General features: G+C 38.9%; 1 long non-coding RNA gene across 1 annotated transcript in view; it reads right to left on the minus strand.

The window, feature by feature from the left end:
- Window positions 1–13,137, minus strand: part of LOC135964568 (uncharacterized) — a 282,514-nt gene that overhangs the window by 222,489 nt on the left and 46,888 nt on the right. Inside the window, exon 2 of the long non-coding RNA XR_010577055.1 lies at window positions 169–202. This is a non-coding gene — a long non-coding RNA (uncharacterized lncRNA). The remainder of the gene's footprint in view (window positions 1–168; window positions 203–13,137) is intronic.

Below are 13,137 nucleotides of genomic sequence, written 5' to 3' on the forward strand. Positions count from 1 at the left end.
TTCACTATGTTTAATGCAATACTATAAATCTTGAATAACACTATGGAACACATATAAAGTGCTACTAGTTTTACTTCCAAGAAGCAAAGAAAAGTTCTGATATTGCAAGAAAAAGTTGCATTGCTTAATATGTACTGTAGATTAAGGTCTGCAGCTATGGCTACTCACCATTTGAAGATAAATGAATTCAGCATAAGAGCCACTGTTAAAAAAAAAAAAAAAAAAAAAGTAATAAGAAAGGCATACTTATAGACTCTAATATGAATGCAGGAAAAGTGACATCATTATATGGCAATTTAAAGCAAAAGGAAGGTGAGGAGCTAAAGCTGAAGAATTTAATGCCAGCAAAGGATGGTTTGATACTTTTAGAAAGAGATTTGACTTTAAAAAGTCAAAATAATAGAGGAAGCTGTTTCTGCCCATCAGGAGGCATCAGATGAGCTTTCAGATGCCATTAAGAAAATCATTAAGGTTAAAGGATATTCGCCTGAACAGGTTTTTAATACAGATGAAAGTTCCCTATTCTGGAAGAAAACAAAAAAGCCACAAAGAACATTTATTAGTAGGGAAGAAAAATGAGTGCCAGAACTTAAGGCAGAAAAAGACAGGTTAACTTTAATGTTTTATGAAAACACATTCAGGTTAACCATCAGGATTGCTCTTACCTATAAAGTTGCTAATCCCTAAGCCTTGAAGGGAGAAGATAAACACCAGCTGCCAGTATTTTCATTGTACAAGAAGGCCTGTACCATAAAAATCCACTTCTGAATTGGTTCCATCTATGTTTGTTCCTAAAGTCAGGAAGTATCTTGCCAGTAAGGGAATGCATTTTAAAGTACTTTTGATACTGGAGAATGCCCCTGGCCACCAAAAGCCCCATGAGTTCAACACTGAAGGTGTTAAAGTGGCCTACTTGACCAAAAACATAATATCTCTCATTTAGTCTCTAGACCAGGAGGTCATAAGGACATTTAAAGCTCATTAAACATGGTACTCTATGGAAAGGATTGTCAACACTACGGAGGAGAACTCTGACAGAGGAAGACATCACAAAAATCTGGAAGGACTGCACCACTGAAGATACCATTATTGTTATAGAAAAAGCTGTCAAGCCAGAAACAATAAATTCCTGTTGGAGAAAAACTGTGTCCAGATGTGCATGATGTCACAGGATTCATAACAAAGCCAAACAAGACAATTATCAAAGAGGTTGTGAATATGACAAAAAAGATAGGTGGTAAAGGGTTTAAAGATATAAATCTTGGAGAGATTCAATTATAGACATCACACAAGGGGAATTAACAGAAAATGACTTAACGGAGATAAGCGCTTCTGAACTAGTGTTAGATAGTGAGGAAGAAGACATAGAAGAAGCAGCTCCAGAAAACAAATGGACGTTAGACAATGGGGCGGAAGGGTTCTGATGATTCAAGACTGCTTTTGACTCCTTTCATGACACGGATCCTTCTATGATACAGGCATTGAAACAAAAGCAAATAATAGAAAAAGGATTGGTACCAAAAATTCAGACAAAAAGTACAATATATTTTCATAAAGTTACACCAAGTGTGCCTGCCTCTCTGGCCTGTCCTTGCATCTTCTCAATCTTTTCATCCTCTGCCACTCCTGAGACAGCAAGAACGACCCCTCCTTCTTCTCCTCCTTGTCAGCTTGCTCAACATGAAGATGACAAGGATGAAGACCTTTATAAAGATCCACTTTCACTTCGTGAATAATAATTATATTTTCTGTTCCTTATGACTTTCTTAATGACATTTTTGTTTCTCTAGCTTATTATAAAAATACAGTATATAATACATACAACATACAAAATCTGTGTTAATCAACTGTTTATGTTATTGGTAAGGCTTCTGGTCAACATAGGCTATTAGTAGTTAAGTTTTGCGGGAGTCAAAAGTTACGTGTGGATTTTCAAATGCATGGAAGGTTGGCGTTCCTAAGCCCTGTGTTGTTCAAGGATTAAATGTATCTATTTTATAACTTATTTATCATTTATTTATTCAAAAACGTATTTATTTATTATACTGTTTAGGGATACTTAAACTTCGATGCTTACAATTTCTGAGTAATACAAAGATTGCTTTTGTTAATATTTTGGTGTGCATATTTTGCTGAATACTTGTGCAAATTTTTTGTGAGCACATTGGAAATATTGAAAATTCTGATTTGGAGGGGTGGGTATGTTTATCTTTAGTAGATACTGCCAAAGAGTTTCTCTCAAGAATTAAAAATTAACACAATTTTTAATAATTTGAGTTAACTGATATTAATTAAATGAAAAGTAATTCATAGTGAAACAAAATAAAAGTGTTCCAGATAGAATAAAAGAAATAATAGTGAAAAAACAATATCAAACAAATAAATGGTCTGGAAAGAGTGAGCCAGAGGTCCTATTTGGCCACATCTGGATCTGAACTGCAGCTGCCTCCATGAGACGAGTCATGCCTGATCCCAGTCACTTCAGTCCTACCTGGATCACTTCACTCATTTGATTTTTCTACTGTTCTCTACAAGCTGCGTTTTTCTGACTACAACAATTTGCATCCTACAACTCCCTAGAACATATTATGAGACTTTTGAAAGATTCCCTGTCTTCCACTGGTTCTGCACCACTTTCAGGTGTGTCTTATTTTCTTAGGTTCCTGAGAAATAAGACGGGGTGTACACAGCCAATTTGAGCCATACTTCATCGGGTTCTGTCCGTATATTTGCCTACCTTTCTCCCCTAGTCACCCTGCCTGTCCATATTAAAAACACAATGGTCATTTATTTCCCTCTCAGTTTTCTTCCTTTTGCCCTTGGGGCTCCAATCTGAATCTGATCAACACTTCACTGCTAGAGTTCCTTATAAACAGGAAGTTCCTAGATCCTAAATTATATCTTCCAATTAAGTCTTGTCATCCAGAAGATCACTTCATGAGGGAACAAAGAAGAGAGAAAAGGAAAGTATTTTATTATCTCATCAATTCTGCTCTCTGGTTGATTTCTCACTCCTTTTGGAACATAAATTAATTTGAAGAATGTTGGCTTTTAGAAAACGGGAGATAATTTATCAATTAGAAGACAAGACAAAGGCATCAAGCCTGAAGTTCAAGTAGCAGCATGCTATCCTGGGAGTTGGGGATGTGGTGGCTGGTGTTTTTAGATGCAACTGGAAAGACTGTTTCAATCTTAGTACTTGGAAGTTTGGAGGACAATTGACTTTTTTCAATAAATTAAGTACAATATGTTCAATACTATATAATAGAAATTCTTGCTAAATATAGTCAGGGTGTGAAAAAAATAGGCTATAAAGGGAAACCAGTAAATGATGCTTTAGGCCATCAGATATGAAAAGTTTTAAGGAGAGGGGCAGAGCAACATGGCCAAATAGGAACAGCTCCAGTCTCCAACTCCCAGCGCGAGCGACACAGAAGACCGGTGATTTCTGCATTTTCAACTGAGGTACTGGGTTCATCTCACTGGGGAGTGCCGGACGATCGGTGCTGGTCAGCTGCTGCAGCCCGACCAGCAAGAGCTGAAGCAGGGCGAGGCATTGCCTCACCTGGGAAGCGCAAGGGGGAAGGGAATCCCTTTTCCTAGCCCGGGGAACTGAGACACACAACACCTGGAAAATCGGGTAACTCCCACCCCAATACTGCGCTTTAAGCAAACAGGCACACCAGGAGATCATATCCCACACCTGGCCGGGAGGGTCCCACACCCACGGAGCCTCCCTCATTGCTAGCACAGCAGTCTGTGATCTACCGGCAAGGCAGCAGCCAGGCTGGGGGAGGGGCGCCCGCCATTGCTGAGGCTTAAGTAGGTAAACAAAGCTGCTGGGAAGCTCGAAGTGGGTGGAGCTCACAGCAGCTCAAGGAAACCTGCCTGTCTCTGTAGACTCCACCTCTGGGGACAGGGCAATAACAAACACAGCCGAAACCTCTGCAGACGCAAACGACTCTGTCTGACAGCTTTGAAGAGAGCAGTGGATCTCCCAACACGGAGGTTGAGATCTGAGAAGGGACAGACTCCCTGCTCAAGTGGGTCCCTGACCCCTGAGTAGCCTAACTGGGAGACATCCCCCACTAGGGGCAGTCTGACACCCCACACCTCACAGGGTGGAGTACACCCCTGAGAGGAAGCTTCCAAAGCAAGAATCAGACAGGTACACTCGCTGTTCAGAAATATTCTATCTTCTGCAGCCTCTGCTGCTGATACCCAGGCAAACAGGGTCTGGAGTGGACCTCAAGCAATCTCCAACAGACCTACAGCTGAGGGTCCTGACTGTTAGAAGGAAAACTATCAAACAGGAAGGACACCTACACCAAAACCCCATCAGTACATCACCATCATCAAAGACCAGAGGCAGATAAAACCACAAAGATGGGGAAAAAGCAGGGCAGAAAAGCTGGAAATTCAAAAAATAAGAGCGCATCTCCCCCGGCAAAGGAGCGCAGCTCATCACCAGCAATGGATCAAAGCTGGACGGAGAATGACTTTGACGAGTTGAGAGAAGAAGGCTTCAGTCCATCAAATTTCTCAGAGCTAAAGGAGGAATTACGTACCCAGCGCAAAGAAACTAAAAATCTTGAAAAAAAAGTGGAAGAATTGATGGCTAGAGTAATTAATGCAGAGAAGGTCATAAACGAAATGAAAGAGATGAAAACCATGACACGAGAAATACGTGACAAATGCACAAGCTTCAGTAACCGACTCGATCAACTGGAAGAAAGAGTGTCTGCGATTGAGGATCAAATGAATGAAATGAAGCCAGAAGAGAAACCAAAAGAAAAAAGAAGAAAAAGAAATGAACAAAGCCTGCAAGAAGTATGGGATTATGTAAAAAGACCAAATCTACGTCTGATTGGGGTGCCTGAAAGTGAGGGGGAAAATGGAACCAAGTTGGAAAACACTCTTCAGGATATCATCCAGGAGAACTTCCCCAACCTAGTAGGGCAGGCCAACATTCAAATCCAGGAAATACAGAGAACGCCACAAAGATACTCCTCGAGAAGAGCAACTCCAAGACACATAATTGCCAGATTCACCAAAGTTGAAATGAAGGAAAAAATCTTAAGGGCAGCCAGAGAGAAAGGTCGGGTTACCCACAAAGGGAAGCCCATCAGACTAACAGCAGATCTCTCGGCAGAAACTCTACAAGCCAGAAGAGAGTGGGGGCCAATATTCAACATTCTTAAAGAAAAGAATTTTAAACCCAGAATTTCATATCCAGCCAAACTAAGTTTCATAAGTGAAGGAGAAATAAAATCCTTTACAGATAAGCAAATGCTTAGAGATTTTGTCACCACTAGGCCTGCCTTACAAGAGACCCTGAAGGAAGCACTAAACATGGAAAGGAACAACTGGTACCAGCCATTGCAAAAACATGCCAAAATGTAAAGACCATCGAGGCTAGGAAGAAACTGCATCAACTAACAAGCAAAATAACCAGTTAATATCATAATGGCAGGATCAAGTTCACACATAACAATCTTAACCTTAAATGTAAATGGACTAAATGCTCCAATTAAAAGACACAGACTGGCAAACTGGATAAAGAGTCAAGACCCATCAGTCTGCTGTATTCAGGAGACCCATCTCACACGCAGAGACATACATAGGCTCAAAATAAAGGGATGGAGGAAGATTTACCAAGCAAATGGAGAACAAAAAAAAAGCGGGGGTTGCAATCCTAGTCTCTGATAAAACAGACTTTAAACCATCAAAGATCAAAAGAGACAAAGAAGACCATTACATAATGGTAAAGGGATCAATTCAACAGGAAGAGCTAACTATCCTAAACATATATGCACCCAATACAGGAGCACCCAGATTCATAAAGCAAGTCCTTAGAGACTTACAAAGAGACTTAGACTCCCATACAATAATAATGGGAGACTTCAACACTCCACTGTCAACATTAGACAGATCAACAAGACAGAAAGTTAACAAGGATATCCAGGAATTGAACTCATCTCTGCAGCAAGCAGACCTAATAGACATCTATAGAACTCTCCACCCCAAATCAACAGAATATACATTCTTCTCAGCACCACATCGTACTTATTCCAAAATCGACCACGTAATTGGAAGTAAAGCACTCCTCAGCAAATGTACAAGAACAGAAATTATAACAAACTGTCTCTCAGACCACAGTGCAATCAAACTAGAACTCAGGACTAAGAAACTCAAATCAAAACCACTCAACTACATGGAAACTGAACAACCTGCTCCTGAATGACTACTGGGTACATAACGAAATGAAGGCAGAAATAAAGATGTTCTTTGAAACCAATGAGAACAAAGATACAACATACCAGAATCTCTGGGACACATTTCAAGCAGTGTGTAGAGGGAAATTTATAGCACTAAATGCCCACAAGAGAAAGCAGGAAAGATCTAAAATTGACACTCTAACATCACAATTAAAAGAACTAGAGAAGCAAGAGCAAACACATTCAAAAGCTAGCAGAAGGCTAGAAATAACTAAGATCAGAGCAGAACTGAAGGAGACAGAGACACAAAAAACTCTCCAAAAAATCAATGAATCCAGGAGTTGGTTTTTTGAAAAGATCAACAAAATTGACAGACCACTAGCAAGACTAATAAAGAAGAAAAGAGAGAAGAATCAAATCGACGCAATTAAAAATGATAAAGGGGATATCACCACCAACCCCACAGAAATACAAACTACCATCAGAGAATACTATAAACACCTCTACGCGAATAAACTGGAAAATCTAGAAGAAATGGATAATTTCCTGGACACTTACACTCTTCCAAGACTAAACCAGGAAGAAGTTGAATCCCTGAATAGACCAATAGCAGGCTCTGAAATTGAGGCAATAATTAATAGCCTACCAACCAAAAAAAGTCCAGGACCAGATGGATTCACAGCTGAATTCTACCAGAGGTACAAGGAGGAGTTGGTACCATTCCTTCTGAAACTATTCCAATCAATAGAAAAAGAGGGAATCCTCCCTAACTCATTTTATGAGGCCAACATCATCCTGATACCAAAGCCTGGCAGAGACACAACAAAAAAAGAGAATTTTAGACCAATATCCCTGATGAACATCGATGCAAAAATCCTCAATAAAATACTGGCAAACCGGATTCAGCAACACATCAAAAAGCTTATCCACCGTGATCAAGTGGGCTTCATCCCTGGGATGCAAGGCTGGTTCAACATTCGCAAATAAATAAACATAATCCAGCATATAAACAGAACCAAAGACAAGAACCACATGATTATCTCAATAGATGCAGAAAAGGCTTTTGACAAAATTCAACAGCCCTTCATGCTAAAAACGCTCAATAAATTCGGTATTGATGGAATGTACCTCAAAATAGTAAGAGCTATTTACGACAAACCCACAGCCAATATCATACTGAATGGGCAAAAACTGGAAAAATTCCCTTTGAAAACTGGCACAAGACAGGGATGCCCTCTCTCACCACTCCTATTCAACATAGTGTTGGAAGTTCTGGCTAGGGCAATTAGGCAAGAGAAAGAAATCAAGGGTATTCAGTTAGGAAAAGAAGAAGTCAAACTGTCCCTGTTTGCAGATGACATGATTGTATATTTAGAAAACCCCATTGTCTCAGCCCAAAATCTCCTTAAGCTGATAAGCAACTTCAGCAAAGTCTCAGGATACAAAATTAATGTGCAAAAATCACAAGCATTCTTATACACCAGTAACAGACAAACAGAGAGCCAAATCAGGAATGAACTTCCATTCACAATTGCTTCAAAGAGAATCAAATACCTAGGAATCCAACTGACAAGGGATGTAAAGGACCTCTTCAAGGAGAACTACAAACCACTGCTCAGTGAAATAAAAGAGGACACAAACAAATGGAAGAACATACCATGCTCATGGATAGGAAGAATCAATATCGTGAAAATGGCCATACTGCCCAAGGTAATTTATAGATTCAATGCCATCCCCATCAGGCTACCAATGAGTTTCTTCACAGAATTGGAAAAAACTGCTTTAAAGTTCATATGGAACCAAAAAAGAGCCCGCATCTCCAAGACAATCCTAAGTCAAAAGAACAAAGCTGGAGGCATCACGCTACCTGACTTCAAACTATACTACAAGGCTACAGTAACCAAAACAGCATGGTACTGGTACCAAAACAGAGATATAGACCAATGGAACAGAACAGAGTCCTCAGAAATAATACCACACATCTACAGCCATCTGATCTTTGACAAACCTGAGAGAAACAAGAAATGGGGGAAGGATTCCCTATTTAATAAATGGTGCTGGGAAAATTGGCTAGCCATAAGTAGAAAGCTGAAACTGGATCCTTTCCTTACTCCTTATACGAAAATTAATTCAAGATGGATTAGAGACTTAAATGTTAGACCTAATACCATAAAAATCCTAGAGGAAAACCTAGGTAGTACCATTCAGGACATAGGCATGGGCAAAGACTTCATGTCTAAAACACCAAAAGCAACGGCAGCAAAAGCCAAAATTGACAAATGGGATCTCATTAAATTAAAGAGCTTCTGCACAGCAAAAGAAACTACCATCAGAGTGAACAGGCAACCTACAGAATGGGAGAAAATTTTTGCAATCTACTCATCTGACAAAGGGCTAATATCCAGAACCTACAAAGAACTCAAACAAATTTACAAGAAAAAAACAAACAACCCCATCAAAAAGTGGGCAAAGGATATGAACAGACATTTCTCAAAAGAAGACATTCATACAGCCAACAGACACATGAAAAAATGCTCATCATCACTGGCCATCAGAGAAATGCAAATCAAAACCACAATGAGATACCATCTCACACCAGTTAGAATGGCGATCATTAAAAAGTCAGGAAACAACAGGTGCTGGAGAGGATGTGGAGAAATAGGAACACTTTTACACTGTTGGTGGGATTGTAAACTAGTTCAACCATTATGGAAAACAGTATGGCGATTCCTCAAGGATCTAGAACTAGATGTACCATATGACCCAGCCATCCCATTACTGGGTATATACCCAAAGGATTATAAATTATGCTGCTATAAAGACACATGCACACGTATGTTTATTGCAGCACTATTCACAATAGCAAAGACTTGGAATCAACCCAAATGTCCATCAGTGACAGATTGGATTAAGAAAATGTGGCACATATACACCATGGAATACTATGCAGCCATCAAAAAGGATGAGTTTGCGTCCTTTGTAGGGACATGGATGCAGCTGGAAACCATCATTCTTAGCAAACTATCACAAGAACAGAAAACCAAACACCGCATGTTCTCACTCATAGGTGGGAACTGAACAATAAGATCACTTGGGCTCAGGAAGGGGAACATCACACACCGGGGCCTATTATGGGGAGGGGGGAGGGGGGAGGGATTGCATTGGGAGTTATACCTGATGTAAATGACGAGTTGATGGGTGCAGCACACCAACATGGCACAAGTATACATATGTAACAAACCTGCATGTTATGCACATGTACCCTACAACTTAAAGTATAATAATAATAAATTAATTTAAAAAAAAAATAATAAAAATAAAAATATAAAAATGTCAGTAAAAACAATAGACTTCTAAGAAGACAAAAAAAATTACCAAATCGATTGTGTAAAAATTACTAAAATTGATTCAGAATACCTGAATAAACCATTAACCCATAAAGAAATGGGAAAAGGTAAAAAAAAAAAAAAAAAAGAAAGAAAAGTTTTAAGGAAAGGTTACTTTTACCTTGGGCCTTTCAAGAATTAGTGAGACAAAAAAGAAGGGAAAGTATTCCTAACAGAAAGAGCTGAAGTGTCACTTTCTTGCAGAACTTTTTCCTAACTATTCATTGTGAAGCAGGGCTTCTCTGCTACTCTTTTTCATACATCTCAATCTCTTTCCTCTATAGGATTTAGCATAATTTGCAATTGTAGATGGTCCCCCACTTACAGTGGTTCAACTTACCATTTATCGGCTTTACAATGATACCCACAGAACTGATCTGTTTTTCACTTTTAGCACAATAGTCGATAAATGACATGAGATATTCGACACTTTATTATAAAATAGACTTTGTATTCGATGATTTTGCCCAATTGTAGGCTAACGTAAGTATTCTGAGTACATTTAGGGTAGGCTAGGCTAAACTGTAATGTTCAGTATGTTAAGTGTTTTACATGCATTTTCAACTTACAATATTTTCAATGTATAATGGGTTTATAAAGATATAAACTTATCATAACTGGGGGAGCATTTGTATGTGTTTGTATCTTTATTTATTGAATATGAGTCTTGTTAACCAGCCTGATAGCTCCAAGATGGTAGAAACCATTTAAAATAATATTTTTAAAAAACAGTGTCCCCAGCATTTAACGCAGTGCCTAGATTTCAGTAGGTCTTCAACAAATATCTTTATGAAATTACACTGTGGCTCTTTCGGATCCTATTGTAACAGTCAATTTGTGGATGGTTTCAGTTTCTGAATAATATAATTCATCAATATATCCATAGAAATCTGCATAGCACACACTAGATCTACAACACAGTTCAATGGATTCTTTACTTATGTACCATATTTAACATTTTGTGCTATTTTTTATGATGCTCTATATAACTCATATGGACTTACTACCCCTAGAGGGTGGAATCCATGATTTGTACCTTCTTTTATCTGCAAAGAACCTAGCAAAACATCCTGCATAAATTGCATTATTGATGCATGAACTCATGCCAGTTCTTAGTAACTGGGACAGACCTGAGATACAGTCAAGTCTAACAGAGATGTGAACGAGGTGGAAGATCCGTCAGAAGTGGAATTGGACACGAAGAGGAGGCCTTTTATATTGTAGTGAACATTGATTGCATTTTGAGGAAAGCATCTCAAATAATTCTCAGAAAATATTTGCTTCAAACCAAACCTTGGAAAATGAGTCCCCTTAACTCAAGGCAATAGATTTATGCTTCTGAAATAACACACTGCTGGTCTTCAAGGACCAGGACCCACACTTTTGTTTTCTTTAGGGGTTGACAGTTCTATACAGTGCCTAGGGAAACATTCTATCTCGTGGAATTATCAGTCTCAGGCACTTCCAAAGTCCTTAGCTACCTGTTAATTGGGGCTCTTAGTCTCAAACTTCTTCCCTGAGCTAGGTTTGGGTACCTATCAAGAGTACAGTTTCCAGATTTATCAGATGAAAGTATGAGGCACTTAGTATATTTGGGAATATACTTATACTAAAGAAGTTATTTTTTGTTTATCTGCAATTCAAATGTAACTGTGTTCTTTGTTTTATCTAGCAATTTTAATCAACAGGACCCTCTAGCTTGAACATATAATTGACTTGTTCTGTGTAGATCTTGAGTACATGCCTAGGAATAAAATGTGTACATCAATGGGTGTCTTAATTCAAGAACTTAGCTTTGAGAATTCTAGTTCTGGAGGAAACAATATGAAGACACTAAGGCCGGCGAGTCCCCAATTCCCAGGCCATAGACCAGTACTGTGGGTGGCCTGTTAGGAACCAAGCCGCACAGCAGGAGGTAAGCAGCAGGTAAACAAGAGAAGCTTCATCTTTATTTACAGCTGCTCCCCATTGCTCACATTATCACCTGAGCTCTGTCCCCTGGCAGATCAGCAACAGCATTAGATCCTCATAGGATCATGAACCCTATTGTGAACTGTGCATGTGAGGGATCTAGGTTGTGTGCTCCTTTGAGAATCTAGTGTCTGATGATCTGTCACTGTCTCCCATCACCCCCAGATAGGACCATCTGGTTGCAGGAAAACAAGCTCAGGGCTTGCACTGATTCTACATTATGATGAGTTGTATAATTATTTTGTTATATATTAAAATGTAATAATAATAGAAATAAAGTGGACAATAAGTGTAATATGCTTGAATCATCCTGAAACCATACCCACACCAGGTCCATACAAAAATTGCCTTCTACAAAGCTCGTCCCTGGTGCCCAAAAGGTTGGGGACTGCTACCCTAAAGAATTAACTTTATAGTTAAAAAATAATAAAGTTCAAAGGGAAATTTAAAAAAAACAGTCAAACTAAAGTAAAATGATATTTTGTTAGAGAAGGGCTAAAAGTTTTATTCTGAGTCATGTAGCCAGTGCAAACAAGAGTGTGATTCTCTTTATCAGTAAGATAAAGAAAAATAGTTGCTGCTCTGGAAAAGCAAAGTCATTCCTGGTCCTTAGCCCTAGGGGAAATTTCCTTCTTAAAATCCCAGAGAGAAGATGCTACATAGTTTACTGAGCAATGTCTTCAACATCAACTCTATAGTCAATTAATTTGTTCTTTAATTCATTCATTCATTTAAAATTTTTTTAGTGTCTCCTGTATGCCAGGCATTGTTTCCATCACTGGAGATATAACAGTGGACAGAACAAATCTCCAAGTTCATGGAGCTAGTATTTTGATAATAGGAACACGTTTGACCTAGAATATCTCATTTTATTATTTTTCTCCCTAAGAATACTGTAATGTGTTAAAGAGTTTATTTTGCGATCTTATTGAGCATCTCCCAGTCTAGATGGCTTCATAGTAATGGAGTCAAAAAATTCTACTGGTTGGGTAAATGTGTCCAAACTTATCCCTGACCGGGTCCTGATTGGGATCCATTGTTCTAGAAATGGGTTGGAGCTTTCACGTCTGGCTCGTTCACATCTCAACTCTGTAACTTATCTTGCCTCTGTACATTCTTGCAGGGTCTTCAGTATTTACATGTTTTACATCACTTCATCCTCATAATCATTTTAGGAGATAAGAAAAATAAGACCCAGATAATGGGAGCAACTTCTGGAGGCAACATGGCTAATAAGTGTTAAAATTTATGTTGCTTTCTATTATACCATCTTCAAATGCTGGTTGACCTCCACCATCCAAGAGTCCCATGCAAACCCAAACTTCCTAATTATGGCCAATTGACACAAGACCAGCCTAAGACTGGACCCTGGTACTTCCAATGCTAGCAGCTGGACTCAGCATGGACTGACTTGTCAGATGGATGTGCAAGTGTGAATACTTTCTGTTTCAAGTATACGTTGTAACCTAGAAGGATGGAAATGTCGGTGTAGTTAAAACATAAGACCTTCCTCCTGAAGTATTGCTATGCAGTGGAATCCTGACTAAGAGAGACAGAAGTGA

The sequence above is a fragment of the Macaca fascicularis genome, chromosome 8, assembly GCF_037993035.2.
Source record: "Macaca fascicularis isolate 582-1 chromosome 8, T2T-MFA8v1.1".
Lineage (NCBI taxonomy): Eukaryota > Metazoa > Chordata > Mammalia > Primates > Cercopithecidae > Macaca > Macaca fascicularis.